The 14,728-nt window shown below is 39.1% G+C and overlaps 1 long non-coding RNA gene across 3 annotated transcripts in view; it reads left to right on the top strand.

Moving 5' to 3' along the window:
- The first annotated feature begins 2,576 nt into the window (after nucleotides 1–2,576).
- The window catches only part of LOC125694522 (uncharacterized), a 106,770-nt gene continuing 94,618 nt past the window's right edge, over nucleotides 2,577–14,728 (top strand). For all 3 annotated transcript variants that reach the window (XR_007377588.1, XR_007377590.1, XR_007377589.1), the window contains exon 1: nucleotides 2,577–2,687. This is a non-coding gene — a long non-coding RNA (uncharacterized LOC125694522). The remainder of the gene's footprint in view (nucleotides 2,688–14,728) is intronic.

Here is a 14,728-nt window from a genome sequence, read left to right as displayed (position 1 = left end):
TGGTTGAGACACAGCTGTTTGGTGTTAGGACAAGCACCTAGGGAAGATGAGAGGTAGGAGCCCTGACAGGAGGGGAAGGTGGGGATTTGGGTGGGCCATAGGCTGCTGCAGCAACACCAGCCCTGAGTGGGAAGGGAGATGGTGTTCAAGATAATACTTAAAACGGAAGTTCTGTAGAGCCCCTGAGTTAGGAGAAGCGTGGCTCTGGGCAAAACAGTGAACTTAATGTTTTGTTACAGAAAGAGAGACGTAGTTAATCTGAGACAGTTGAAAATGAGGTAGTATTTATTTTAAGGGCTCTGAATATAAATAAACTGCTTCCAGAATTCAAAAGAGCTGAAGGTCCATCTGAAGCCAGGAAAGAGTGCCCCAGCTCAGTGCTTATCTGCAGGGAAACTGAGTATTAGAACAATCCATCTTCTCCTACTTCATTCACTTCTGATACCCACAGCAATCAATGAGGAACAGAAAGGCCTTGTGCATGCCAGGAGCACTATTCGGTAATCATCCTCCCACTAAGAGGTTCAACCCTTCCTTTGTTGCCAAGGTTCAGGGAATAGAGTGTACGACCAAGTACAATAGCTTTCTTCGTAAATTCTGTAACTCTTTCAGTCTGCAGTGGCGTGGTGTAACATTTCTGTTAGCTGGGAGAGCAAGTAGCTTTTTCCAAACCTACAAGAGCTATTCCGAATCGATTCCTATGCGTTAGAGTGATTCAACCTTCACCTTCTCTGCCAGCATATGAAACATCGGCAGCCACGTATGCTTTGAGTTCTTGCCAAGTGCTCTTATGATTCAAGAGAAAATAACGAGGAAAAATGGCTTCATAACTATTGAATATTAAAAAAAAAAAAACCTTGACAATTTTGTATGAGGTGGATTAAGTTATCTGCAGTGCACAGAAAAGTTCTGAGCTAGGGAAGTTACTAGAAATGGTAGTTCTTGAAACCTGTCATGTGTTCCAAACCCAGATTGTTAGAAAAGCTCTATTTTTAAAGTACAACAGTTTAACAATGAAAACAGCTAATATTCTGAATCCTTCCTCTGTCTTTAACATAAAGATAAGCACAATCAGGAGTGTTTCTAGCATTTACTGTGTGCCACTCTTTCAATACTCTGCTGTCTCTAAAGAATGCGTAGCAAATCTCTGAAGTGTGAAAGGATAAAGTAAAATTACAAAATAGGAACTTTGAGAAACATGGGAAATGCTGCTTAGCCCCATTAATATGTCAGTTCATTGTAAGTTTCCACAAATAGCAAGCAATATGAAATCAATTGTTATTATTTCTGCCCTTTGCAGAATTCTATAAAAATAATTCTAACAACATGCAGCAGGAAAGCCTTGCCATGCTCTCCTTGGTGATGTAGAATGCTGAGGTACAGTTGACTTATCTTTGTCTCCGGTGAATTTTGACTCAAGCCAGGACATAAAGGATCAGCTAGCATTTCTTTTCTTCACCAAACAATGTCTGCTTTGCATGCCTGGCATTAATATTTTGAGAGAGTGTATGAACACATTAAAAAAAAAAAGTAAGTTTCATTAAATTAGTTTTGAAGAGCTACTGCGAAAACAGACTGTTTTAGTGATCTAAGTTGCAGATAAATCTTAAAAACTAGGGATGATGTCAGTCTGCTCCTCAATTTTATTATTAGATTTTATGATAGCATGTTAATGTGAACCTTTTAGTTCAAGCATCAGAAAAACAACGAGTGTAATCCAGACCTAGTCCATGTCCCTCTCTCTTTTCAGATTGTTGAGAGCAGTCTGACTTGTGAGGTAACTTTTCACCATGCAGATATGGCTACAGCCATTATTCATTCAAAGAAAGGAAAAGAAAAAGAACATAACTACACAACTGAAAGCTGTCTAGGACAAAATTATTTTCCTGAAAAAATGGCATGCTGTGATAATTGTAACCTCTTGAGAACTGGGTTTTCTAAAAAGAGCTGTTGACAGATTTTGTGATCAGGTACTTCAGTTTGGTTTTTCATTTTCTTCTATTCCTAGACACGAAAAGTATCTGTTTCAAGAACTTAATTCATAAATAGATCTGCTTTGAAATGTTGAAGTCCAGCAAAATATGCTCACACAAAAGAACTTTTATTTGCAGAATCAGATAAAGAACGTTAATAGTAGACTTGCTGGGAACTTTATTAAACACATATCAGAAGCTATAAATTCCTCTTTGCAACCCCTCCCCCATTTTTTCTTTTTTGGTTAGACATGCTTTCTTAGAAAAGGCACTTTCTGCATGATTTTGGCACTTTGGGGCGTGTACATTTGGAAAAAATTATAACACTTCATTTGGAAAGCTTATTAGTAATTTAGCAATAATTCTAGATACATTGAAAAGTACTTTGAAAATAAGTTTGTCTTGACAGCAATAATAGAATTTGGTTCTTCTGCAGTACTTTTTCATGAGTTGATAATTACTAAGACTTAAAAGCATAGAAAGTAATTAGTGTAATTAATTTTGCAGCTGATTTTTTTTTTTTTTTTTTTTTTTTTTTTTTTTTTTTTCCCAAGAGGCTACAAATCCTCTGGCTGACCCACAGCTCACACATGTTGGTAATTAAAGCATCATTGATTTGATGCACCTGGCTGAACTCTCGAGTGGAACACAGAAAGTGGAAAGTTACTCTGCATGGTATTTTACTTCGAAAGAGAAGTTGCAAAAATGGGATAAGTAAGTAAACTATTTTGGATTCTTTTCTGTTTGGTTTTTGTTCTTTTTTTTTGTTTTGTTTTGTCTGTTTTTGTTTTTTATATGGTGAAGGGGCTTTTTTTGTTTTTGTATTTTAAAAGCATATTGTACAGAGTGCAGCAGAGTTTTTCTCTGATCTGTGTAGAGTTGCTGGAAAAGTGATTTTCAAGCAAAGCTGCAATGTAGTTATGAAGTGGTCCAAACTGAAGAAAAAAAAAAAGTCTTAAAAATATTTTTAAGCTGAATCTGTGGTATAAAAATAATGACAGTGTCTTACCCTCTGACAAAATGTGTGTTGTACAAGAAAAGCTTTGTTACTTGAGCTTCCGCTTTGCTAAGTTCTGAGCAAGGTTCTGAGCTAGTTTCTGAGTTGATGGCTTCTTGTGTTGGTTACACTAAGGAAGAATTTTGACGTGCACTCCTGAATTTTGGCTTTCAGCAGCTAACAACTTGCAAACAAAAATGAAAACGGAATGGCTCACATTAGTGAAGCTGCCCCCTCCAAACCCCCAGCCTTAGGATTTATGTTTAACTCTGTGGATTTACTTGTGCTCTGTGTCTGTGTAGTGAGACATGTTAATACTCCCCATGATTCTCTACAGTAAAAATGGTCCTTAAATATTAAATATTATGTTGCTGGAGGACAACATGCCAGTTAATCCTAAACTCACATAGAGCGAGAAAGTAACATTATAGGCTTTATCACCAAGCATTGAAGTGATGGTACTGTCTAGAAGAGAATTCAGTATTGCTGGTTCCAAAAAATATAAGAGCAAGATTAAGCATGACTCTGTAGCCACGGATTGAAATTCGTGTATGACTCAACAGACTTGATCTATGTGTGTGTGTGCATGTAAAACATATTTGTGAGACCTCTCATTTTTTTTGAAGCTTTCTCTTGGTATTTTACTACTTAAACTTTGTTTTTCATGACTCTTCAGATAGTTGATATTCCATTTTTATTAAAGCTTAAAAGGTCAAGACTAGTTGTTGGATATTGCTTGATACCTTTCCTTTCTAGGAAGATACATCTCTTTTTGGTTTTAGAAGTTTGATTTCTTGATATATCCTGAAGTGACATGAATAAAAACAGAAAAAAAGAATATAAGTGAATGCTTCTGAAATTCCTACTTTATTGCAAATAGGAGATGAAACCAGTTTAGAAAAATCATTTTAAATTCAGTTTTTACTTTATAAGGAATATTGAAATGTAGATGTACATCGAAGATATTGTAATTGGCTCTGTAGCATTAAATTACAAGTATACAAAACACCTAAAGTACAGTAATTGTTACTGGAAATACTGTATATAAGTAGCTGCTTGCCTGCTCTATGATGAGAACAGTTATGCCTTACGGCGCAAGAGCTAATTATAATAGAAAATACAGCTGCTCTTTAAGGTCACAATGGAACTGGAAATGCTTGATCAGTAAGCTCCCATTTCAGAAGAAATTTACTGTATTTTCTATTCAGTTTCATTTTCATTGACTGAAACTTGAACCTGGAGCCTCAGGTCTGATATTTTGTTAAGTACACTGACAGAAAATTAGATATTTAATTAGGTGTGAAAACATTAAAATAGTAATAATTTTAAAAATTGATTGTCCAAAGCACCTACCTGGCAATCAGTACTGGTGTAAGCTAGAAACACTGTGTAAATGAACAGTTTATGCTGTAACGAGGAGAGTTGTGTTCCTTATTCAAAATATCTGAAAAATAGGAATTTAAACATTGCTTGCTTGTCTTTTTATGTATGAAACTTACTGAAATTGTTATTTGGCCACAGATGGTTCCCAGCCAGCAGGTAGCTGCCTAATTTAAATATTAATCAGGATTTAGAAGAGGCTTAGCTACTACTGTTACTCTTGAGAAAAATGTGAATTATAGGAGTGACCAAAAAATAACAGCTAATGAAGAAAGGGCTCTCGTGGGTTCAGCACAGGTTTCTTACCTTCCTCTAGCACTTGGAACTAGTCACATAAATTGGCTAGCTGGTTATGGTCTACAATTCTTTCTCCTCTTGTTCATTAAATTGTTAAAGTTTTAATGAGTTCTGCGTGCCTTCTTCCAGACTTCAGCGTATAAAAACTTCAATGTATATTAGTTCAGATGAAGGAAGATAATAAATCTTCCATATTCAGAAAGATCCACATCTTATAGTGTTAATTCTGTCTGAGCTTCAGGAAGCTTTTGGAATAACTTTTCTTGCTTGCTGTGTTTATCATAGTCGAGTGCGCTCCCATGTCCCAAGCCTTAGTAATTCAACAGCTTCTGTCACCTTTTCACAGCAGTTCATACAGTTCATATTGTTAGTCAGCATCACACATAGAGATGTGAACCATGACGCTGAGTAGAGTTCCTGGAAAAAAGTATGACCGAGTTATTATTTAATTTAGAACAGAAAAGAAATCTTAACCTGCTAGCAGTGAGTAAGCAGCAAGCCTGTTGTTGAAGAGCTAAGGCTAAGGATTATTTTCTTTGTTTGTTTTCTGTAAGTCACTGAAGTGGAAACTTTTCTTGAGTTTCTCATGTGTCCTTAAATAAATTTGTTTAGAAACAGCTGTAAGCTGAGAGTCTGTGTTCTTAGGACCTATGTTTCTAAATGCTTAACACTGTTTAAGAGTAGGGAAATAAACTGTCCTAGTCACTGGAAACTTGCATCTTTTCTAAGAGTGTTCCCTTGTCTGATAAGACCTGCATGGTGCTTTTAATTATGAGTTGAATGAGAAGTCCATTCATTGTATTCTGCCAGATGATGTAGTTAAAAGCAAAATAGTGCTAAATATGCAGTCTGACTGAGCAGAAACAAATTGAATAAGTGTACAGAAGCAATAAAGGAGTTGCAGATAGCTCAATAGATGTCATCAATCAGAGAAGCAAGCACTGTAAAACAAATGTGGCATGGTGTTTGTGACCTCGCTACACTAAAAGAGGGATTTAAGAGCTAGATCCAGTACAATGGCACATTTGCAGCTGCAGGCAAAGACATAAACAGAAATGGCATATTTGGAAATCAGCAAGGTTAGCAGCAGATGAAATCAGGTTCACTCCTAGAGCTTCGTATATATGTGTTTTCACATTTAGTTTTTGTACCTGTTTGCAGATGACACCAATTTGGGAGGCAGTGTTGATCTGCCTGAGGGGAGAAGGGCATTACAGAGGGACCTGGATAGACTGGATCAATGGACCAAGGTTAACTGTATGAGTTTCAATGGGGCCAAGTGTCAGGTCCTGCATTTTGGTCACAACAACCCCAGGCAGCCCCACAGGCTTGGGGAAGAGTGGCTGGAAGCTGCCTGGTGGAAAGGGACCTTGGTGTACTGATGGACAGTCATGATATGAATATGAGCCAGCAGTGTGCCCAGGTGGCCAAGAAGGCGAGTGGCATCCTGGCTTGTATCAGGAATGGTGTGGTGAGCAGGACTAGGAAAGTCATCCTAGCCTGTACTTGGCACTGGTGAGGCCTCACCTCGAGTACTGTGTTCAGTTTGGGGCACCTGAGGAGGTGCTGGAGCAGGTCCAAAGAAGGGCAACAAGGCTGGGGAAGGGCTTGGAGAATATGGCCTATGAGGAGAGACTGAAGGAACTGGGGCTGTTTAGTCAGGAGAAAAGGAGGCTGAAGGGAGACCTTATTGCTTTGTTCCAATACCTAAAGGGTGCTTACAGAGAGAGCGGGGCTGGTCTCTTCTCACTGGGGGAAATGGCCTTAAGTTGTGCCAGGGGAAGTTTAGGTTGGATATCAGGAAACACTTCTTTACACAAAGGGTTGTAAGCACTGGAATATCCCCAGGGAGGTGATTGAGTCACCATCCCTGGATGTGTTTAAAAACCATTTGGATGTGGTGCTCAGGGATGTGATTTAGAGGAGGGTTGGTAGAGTTAGGGTAGTGTGGTTAGGTCATGGTTGGAGTTGATGACCTTTAAGGTCTTTTCCAACCCGAGTGATTCTATGATTTTATTTTTCTAATAGTGTCAGCAAGTTTGCACACAGATGGAATTAAGTAAAAAGAAAAGTGAAATAAAACAGAGGCTTTGGAGATGGAAGATGAAAATGGAAAACAAAAAAAAAAGCACTTGAGCTGCTTGTTGCTAGAAGCATTTCAGAGTACTCCAATTTCTTTTTATGACAAAAAATTATATTTTGCAGTACATTGGAAATGAAAAATAATTGCTGTCTGATGTTAGTCTGGAAATTCTGAATGAAACCCATGGCTTTATTAGTTACGACAATCTCATGGTTGCAGTGTATCACTGAATTTTTTTACTGTGCAGATTTTCAAATGGGGTACTTGATAAGGCATTCCTTTACTTTGTATGTTGTGTAAAAGAGGCCTAGGGGTAAATTGTTATTTTTGTTCATGCTGGAGGACATTATTACATTTTCATCTCTCAAACATATTTAATTCTGCTTTTACAACATACAGATATTCTTCTTCAGTAGAACAGTTGGATTGAGCTAGCATGGAATGTCTGGAAGCTTTTCCACTTGAATTTGTGTGGGACAGGTCACGTAAACATATGTTCTAATTGCAAGGGGAGGGATCTGTTGTTTGAAATGGGTTGCTTATCATACTACAGTTAATTTGCTATTTTTCCTTCATTACAGATGTTCTAATTGTTGCAGCAACATTGTGGCTTTGTGAATAATTGTATTTAAATGTTATCACTTCAGGTCGTCAGTGTCATCATAGAAATTACTGAAGAAATCGTAATGATTCTGTCATCAGTATCTTGCTAAATGAGCAATTTGTGTAGCATTTTAAAAAAATCCATCTATATTGTGATATGTATGATGTCAGTGATGAGATTCATGGATGGGGGTTATCAAGAATAATCACTGAGGGTATTACCAAGATAGCTGTATGATATCCACGGTATTCTTTCCAAAGGATTTCGTGAAGAGTTTGAATCTTGTTGAGAAACGTTTGTTTTCAGTCCTCGGATTCATACTGAAGTTCAATAGTATTTTGAACTTCAGATTTCAAAAGTTACTGGTTTAGAAAGATGGGGGTGTCTCAGATTTTGTGTCTTGATACAGACAGTTTACTTCAAAACGGATTTGGTATAAGTCTGATGCCGTATAGTTGGTGCCTAAAATGCTTTCTGGCCTGAGTTTATTCCTGTTGGAAGGGGGAACTTGACTCAATTTGTCACAAACTCCTACGTAATGTTTTGCACTCATGTATGTGCTGTTGCCCTTCCTTTAACTCCACTCTGATATGTGGAAATGGCCTGGTTTACCTTTCTACTGAAAACAGTTTCCTAAGAATGAGATTACCTTCCACCTAGATAGGAATAGAATTATCTTAGAAATAAGTACAGTACTGTAGAGGGATATGATGAATTAAAACATGAAGTTTAATTCTGCTTTATTTACTAGCTTCAGAAATATACGTTCAGTATTAGGTCTTCTAGTTTCATCCACGGTTTGGCAGTACTTGAACAGTTCAGGTAGGACTGCAAAGAAAGAAGTACTAGTTGCTCCAGTGTTTGGTATGTGCCACTTATTCATTATCCTAATGATGTGAAAAGATTGACTTCCTTCAGATTTCGCAAACTGTTGTGCACTGTGCTGCTGTCCTCATGCTTTCTCTAAGGCTTAGTTCTCCATGTGCTTTTCTGTCTGGCTAGCAGAAAGACTTTCAGGAGTGGAGGGTATGGCAGGGATGAATTGAGCCTTCCTGTGAAAGGAACCTCTGGGAGGCTCTGCTGCCTGGTATAACTATGGATCTAAGGAAGTAGGAGGCTTCAAAATAGCTACTGGAAAGAGAAGGGACAGGAGTTTTTGTAATTGCTAGTAAGATTTCTGCATTAATAAAATTAGGAACCTCTGAACATTGTACTGCTTGGCAGAGAGCAGCCTAGTTCTATTTCTTATTTTGAATAAACGGTGAGTAGAAGTGCTTAGACTTCAGTAATAATGAACTGCAAGTCTATGAATGAGGTTCTATCTGTAATTTACATTAACTAAATCAAACACCAACTCTTTCACTGTTGTTCTGAACTGGATTATAAATTCAAGTATCTACTTTAGTTGTAAAACCTGAAACTAGCTGGTTGAAGCTCATGAAAATGCATAAACTGTGTAGGGTTACCAGTCAGTTTTCTGTTTTGCTCTGTAAGGAGGCAGTAAAACTTCTGTTCTATGACACTAAATTGCGATTTTATTTTTAATTCGTGTGAATAACAATATTGAAGCCAAGTATTTAATTACAAAAATGTCCTATTGCAGTTTGCCACCTGTAGTTGCACCCTGGATTTGTGTATAATGAAGAGGATTCTTTACTACAAAAAGCTAGTCACTACAGAGAATGCACTTAACAGGCAGAACTCTCTAGGACACTGATACTGTTCGATGAGTGAACCAAAAATAGGACTGGAGGAGCTGACGCACACAAATGCTGAGGTCAGAATGAAAACTGGTTTATCTGAAGATGGCAAAAAGCTGAAGGAACTGAGACTTTACCTCCAGCAGCTTTTTTGAAGATGTGGTTGCCGCCTTATGTTGCAGAGGCTGTGTTATTTTTATCATTTTTAGGTTGCTGTTTGTGGTGTTCTATTGAAAAAAGAGTTCAGCCTCTAGATACGCACATAATCCAGAGGAATTATTCTCATGCACTTTCTTACATAACAGCTCTGTATTTATTCCCTCTGAAGAATGAACTCTTCAGTTTAGGACCACAGATAAATTCTGCTAGGATATATATATTTTTTTAAGTTAAAAAAAAAAATCAAAACTACTTAATCTACTTTCATCACAGTAACTTTCATAATAGATTTTTCTGGACAGTCTTAACATTTCAGGGGGTAAGAAGAACCTTAGGCAATGTGAGGTAGCACCTTTGAGAATTTTTAAATTAATGCTGTTGTAATTGCAGTGCTAGAATGAGAATTTTCTTTTGAAGACTTTTGGCCTTTTTGCAGTGTAGAGCTTTTTGGCTGTGTTTGGAACTGCTGTGAGCGGATATCAGTGTGGTAGATGAGGCTGCAATTCTTTCTTCTGAACGCATAGGAGTAGTGAGACACATAAATTTCTTTCTTCTGAACGCATAGGAGTAGTGAGACACATAAATGGTAATTTGCTCCGACAGATGGCACTTCTATTTAGCATCTACTATCTCTAGGTAACAACTATCTGCAGGTTGTCTGGTAGTCCTTTTTTCAGACTGTATTTGAGGTTGTTTGAAAGTTGATTTCTTTACTTTTTTGGGGTGTGTTATCATACTTTCATATGAGAAAATCAGGAATGTGATGGAATGTTTTTGGGAAAGATACAAACTGTCAGCAGCTAGGAGGAGTAAGAGGAATAAGACTTGCAGCTAGCATACTACTTCATTTAAGGCATTGGGGGGGGGGGGGGGGAACAACAACAACAAAATGTCCATGAAACGAGACTGCACACTTGACCTTGTGATGGATTAACATCAATAGTATGGAAAGGTCAAGAGAAAAGACCAGCAGTGAGCAACAGGTTACTTTTTTGACATTATTCATTCAGTTCTCTTAGATCTTTTAAAATGTTAATAAAGAGATTGTATTCTCTCTTTAGGAGGAAAAAAATTCTATAAACCTGACTTTGTTTTATTGATAGTATTATGAATGAGTGCATGGGCTACTATGAGATTCATAAGCATCCTCAGTTCTGTCTCTTTCATTCACTAAGCAATGGATTAGAAGTCTTGCTACAGAGGGAGAACCTGCTTTGATACCAACATGAAAAGGCTCTTCTATACTGAAAGATGAGTTGTCTATAAATAGATAGCAGTGATGTTACTGCAGTTCATTCCATTAAAAACATCAGTGAACCAGAGTAATGCTTAATAATTAATGAATATGATTTAAGTCCGTTTTAAACTGATGACAATTCTTAATGGCCCTGTAATACTTATAAGAAATTCTTACCTCCCATAATTCTAATGATTAAATTTTCTTGAACTTTACTGAAAGTTATGCCTGTAAAATAGGATTACTACTAAGTGGTCTTTGTGATATGCTTTATTTGCATCACTCTTAAAATGTCCTCAGGCTTTGTAGACTTGCCTGTTTTGTTATTTCTTTTCAGTTACTATTAACTGATGCTTTTCTACTTTATAGAAATGAAAAATCCTGTACACAAAAAGCATTTCACTAAAATGAATACCATTTTCATGTTTTTCATACTGAAAGTTTAGATTGTGTCAAAAGAACATACAAGAAGACAAAATATATACAAAAGACTTTCATTTCATGGCGAGTAGCAAATTTTTCTTGCTGTTAATTTTTTGCTCCTAGGACCCCGTTGTTAGGGTCATTAACAGAGTCCAAGCCTAAATTAGTTAACATGTGTTAATATCTCTTTATAGTTTAGAGTATTTAGCGGAGGTAGTTTATTACTTTGAGAGATATTAGTCATTGTGGCTATGTAGAACACGAGAAGACCACTGTTCCTGCCATGTTCTGACATGGAGTTAACATCTGTCTGGGAAGTGCTGTTAGCGTTCTCTGTGTAGATCTAGCCACACCAAAATTAATGCAAGTTGTTCATCTTACTTCGGCGAATTAATTTCCATTAAGGAACTTCTCCCTGAATAATGGAAATTTTGTTCTCATGATCTTTCTGAGCAGATTCAGTCCAATTCAGTCCAAAGCAGATTCAGTTCAATGTGTTCCATGAGTGGTTAATGGAGTGAAGTCCAGCTGGCGACCTGTTTCAAGTGGTCTCCCCCAGGGGTCAGTACTCGGGCCCATCTTGTTTAATATCTTTATTGATGACCTAGATGAGGGCATTGAGTGCACCCTCAGTAAGTTTGCAGGTGACACCAAGTTGGGAGGTGGTATTGATCTGCCTGAGGGTAGGGAGGCCCTCCAGAGGGATTTAGATATGCTGGATCTCTGGGCTGAGGTGAATGGGATGAGGTTCAACAAGGCCAAGTGTCGGGTCTTGCATTTGGGCATAACAACCCCATGCAGTGTTATAGGCTTGAGGACGAGTGGCTGGATGAGTGTGGAGAAGGACCTGGGGGTGTTGATTGATGCTCAGCTGAACATGAGCCAGCAGTGTGCCCAGGTGGCTAAGAGGGTGGCCTGCATTAGAAATAGTGTGGCCAGCAGGAGCAGGGAGGTGATCATCCCCCTCTACTCAGCACTGGGGAGGCCGCACCTCGAGTGTTGTATTCAGTTTTGGGCCCCTCACTACAGGAAAGACATTGAGGCCCTGGAGCGTGTCCAGAGAAGGGCAACGAAACTGGTGAGGGGTCTGGAGCACAAGTCTTATGAAGAGCAGCTGAGAGAACTGGGATTGTTCAGTCTGGAGGAGGCTTAGGGGAGACCTCATTGCTCTCTACAACTTCCTGAAGGGAGGTTGGGGTGAAGAGGGGTTTGGCCTCTTCTCCCAAGCAACAAACAGGACCTGAGGAAATGGCTGCAAGTTGTGCCACAGGAGGTTTAGGTTGGACATAAAGAAGAACTTTTTCTCTCAGAGAGTGGTCAGGCACTGGTATGCCCTGCCCAGAGAGGTGGTGGAGTTCCTGTTGCTGGCAGAGTTCAAGAGGTCTGGATGAGGAGCTGTGAGATCTGGTTTAGTGCTTGTGTTTCAGGTGGTAATGAGAGGACAGTTGGACTTGGATGATCTTGTGGGTCATTTCCAACCTTGTGATTCTACGATTCTGTGATTCTATGAGTGCTGGAATGTGATTCGGAATCTATGTGTATTCGTATAGGAACAATGATGGGAAAACAAAATAGCATTGCTGATATGCAATTATACGGTACCCATTCTTGTCACAGGACATCCTGAGGTTTGCCAGCATTCCTGCTTTTTTTCCAGCCTTGCCTCTCCTGTTAATAGATTAATGGTGTGTGTGCACTAGCTTTCTAGGTAAGGGCCTAGGGTCTTTACAGATTTAGTGAAGAAAAAGCTGTATGTTGTTTTATACTGAATAAGAATCTGTATGTGATTGATAGGGAGAGTTCTGAATATCCAATTATCTCTAGATTGTAGATGCTTAAATCACAGCTACATGCTAGCCACTAGGGACTCACAGTGAATGCTTTCTTCTGAAGGCAGATACACAGCTAAGACAGTGGTTATATTTTTCTAATCGTTATATTCACTTAGGAGAAGACCTCAGTTATTGGACATTATTATCCTGAGACTGTTTGTGCTCAGAACTGTTTAGATCTCGGGAATATTCCAGCATTTTCTGGACGGTTCTGGATCTAAGCTTGATGTTTTCATTTGAAATAAGACTACTGCAAAAAAATGCAGGATGTGTGAGTCCACAGGTGTATGAGTCCAGAGGTTTGTGATGGAATTTGGCATCGTGATTTTTTTTTTTTATTCCAATCCTCTTAATGTGTTTTAATTGTTACTCGGATTGCATAAATGCAGTCCCTCTCCCTGTTGTCAGGAAAAGAATCTGGAGCAGAGGGAATTGGAAGCATGTGATTTCACTCATCTTGCATTAAAGAACATCTAGTGCCAATTTTTTTTGTTTTACTAAAAAGACTGTTACGTCAATGAAGACAATGGACTTTAAGGTCGCACCCATTTTTAAGAAGGGTAGAAGGAATGACTCAGGGAACTTCTGACCTGTCAGTCTCTCATCTGTGCGGGGGGTGATCATAGAACAAGGCCTCTTGGACACTATACTAATGCACATGGAAGAGAATAAGGTGATATGAGACAACAAATACAGCTTCACTAAGGAAAGCCCTGCCTTACCAACCTTCTGCTCATTTACAATGGCATAATTGCATAAATGGGCAGTGGAAGAGCCACTAATGTTATCAGCTATCTAGGCCTTTGATGCAGACCCCTCCTTCTCTCCAAATGGAGAGTCATGGATTTGATGGGTGCACTGTTCAATGGACAAGGAACTGTTTGCCAGATTGTAGTGACAGAATAATGGCCAATGGCTTGATGTCCAGATGAAGATCAGTGGTGTCCCTCAGAGGTCAGTACTGGGGCAAGTGTTGTGTAATGTCTTCCTCAGTGACATCAACAGTGGGATCGAGTGCACCTTCGGGAAGCTTATGGATGACACCAAGCTGTGTTGGCATGTCTGAGGGATGGGATGCCATTCAGAGAGACCTAGGCAGGCTCCAACAGAGTGACCAGATGAACTTCATGAAGATCAACAAATCCAAGTGCAAGGTCTTGCACCTGCGTGGTAGCAAACTCCCGCTATCAGCATATGGGGAGCAGTAAGGATGGAGCACAGCCCTTTCAAAAAGGACTTGAGTACTGGTGGATGGCAAACTGGATGTAAGCTAGCGATGTGCCCTCACAGCTCGGAAAGCCAGCCATATCCTGGGCTACATTAAAAAAAATAATAAAAATAAAAAATAAAAAATAAAAATGTGACCAGCAGGTTGAGGGAGGTGATTCTGCCTCTCTGCTCTGCAGTGGTGAGACCTCACCTGGTGTACTGAATTGAGATATGGAGTTCTCAGTACAGGAGAGGTATGGACCTGTTGGACGGCCACAAAAATGATCCAAAGGATGAAATACCTTCCCTATGAGGACAGGCTTAGAGAGCTGGGAGGCTGTTCAGCCCAGGGAAGGCTTCAAGGTGACCTGATAGCAGCCTCTCGATATCTAAAGAGGGTCTATAAAAATAAGGGGACATACTCTTTAGAAGAGTCTGTTATGTCAGGACAAGGGAAAACGTTGTCAAACTGAAAGAGGGGAGATCTAGATTGCATATGAGTTTTTTTTATGATAACAGTTGAGGAACACTGGAACATGCTGCCCAGGGAGGTAGTGGATACCCTGTCTCTGTAAAAATTCAAAGGCAGGCTGGACTGTGGTTTGGGCAGCCTGATTGAACTGTAGGTATCTCTGTTCATCGCAGTGGAGTTGAACTATATGACCTTTAAAGGTCCCTTCCAACTCAAATGATTCTGTGATTTTGAGGTTCAATCACTCAACTGGAACAGGAGCAAATATCTGCATAAACCTCTACAAGATGAAAATGGACTGTTTTTTAATGGTTTCATTCCTAGCAGATGTCTGAGATGAGCTGAATGTTTGCCAGTAATTT

Source organism: Lagopus muta, chromosome 6 (genome assembly GCF_023343835.1).
Source record: "Lagopus muta isolate bLagMut1 chromosome 6, bLagMut1 primary, whole genome shotgun sequence".
Lineage (NCBI taxonomy): Eukaryota > Metazoa > Chordata > Aves > Galliformes > Phasianidae > Lagopus > Lagopus muta.
The sequence above is the reverse complement of the archived record's forward strand: the minus strand, read 5'-3'. Positions and strand labels throughout refer to the sequence as shown.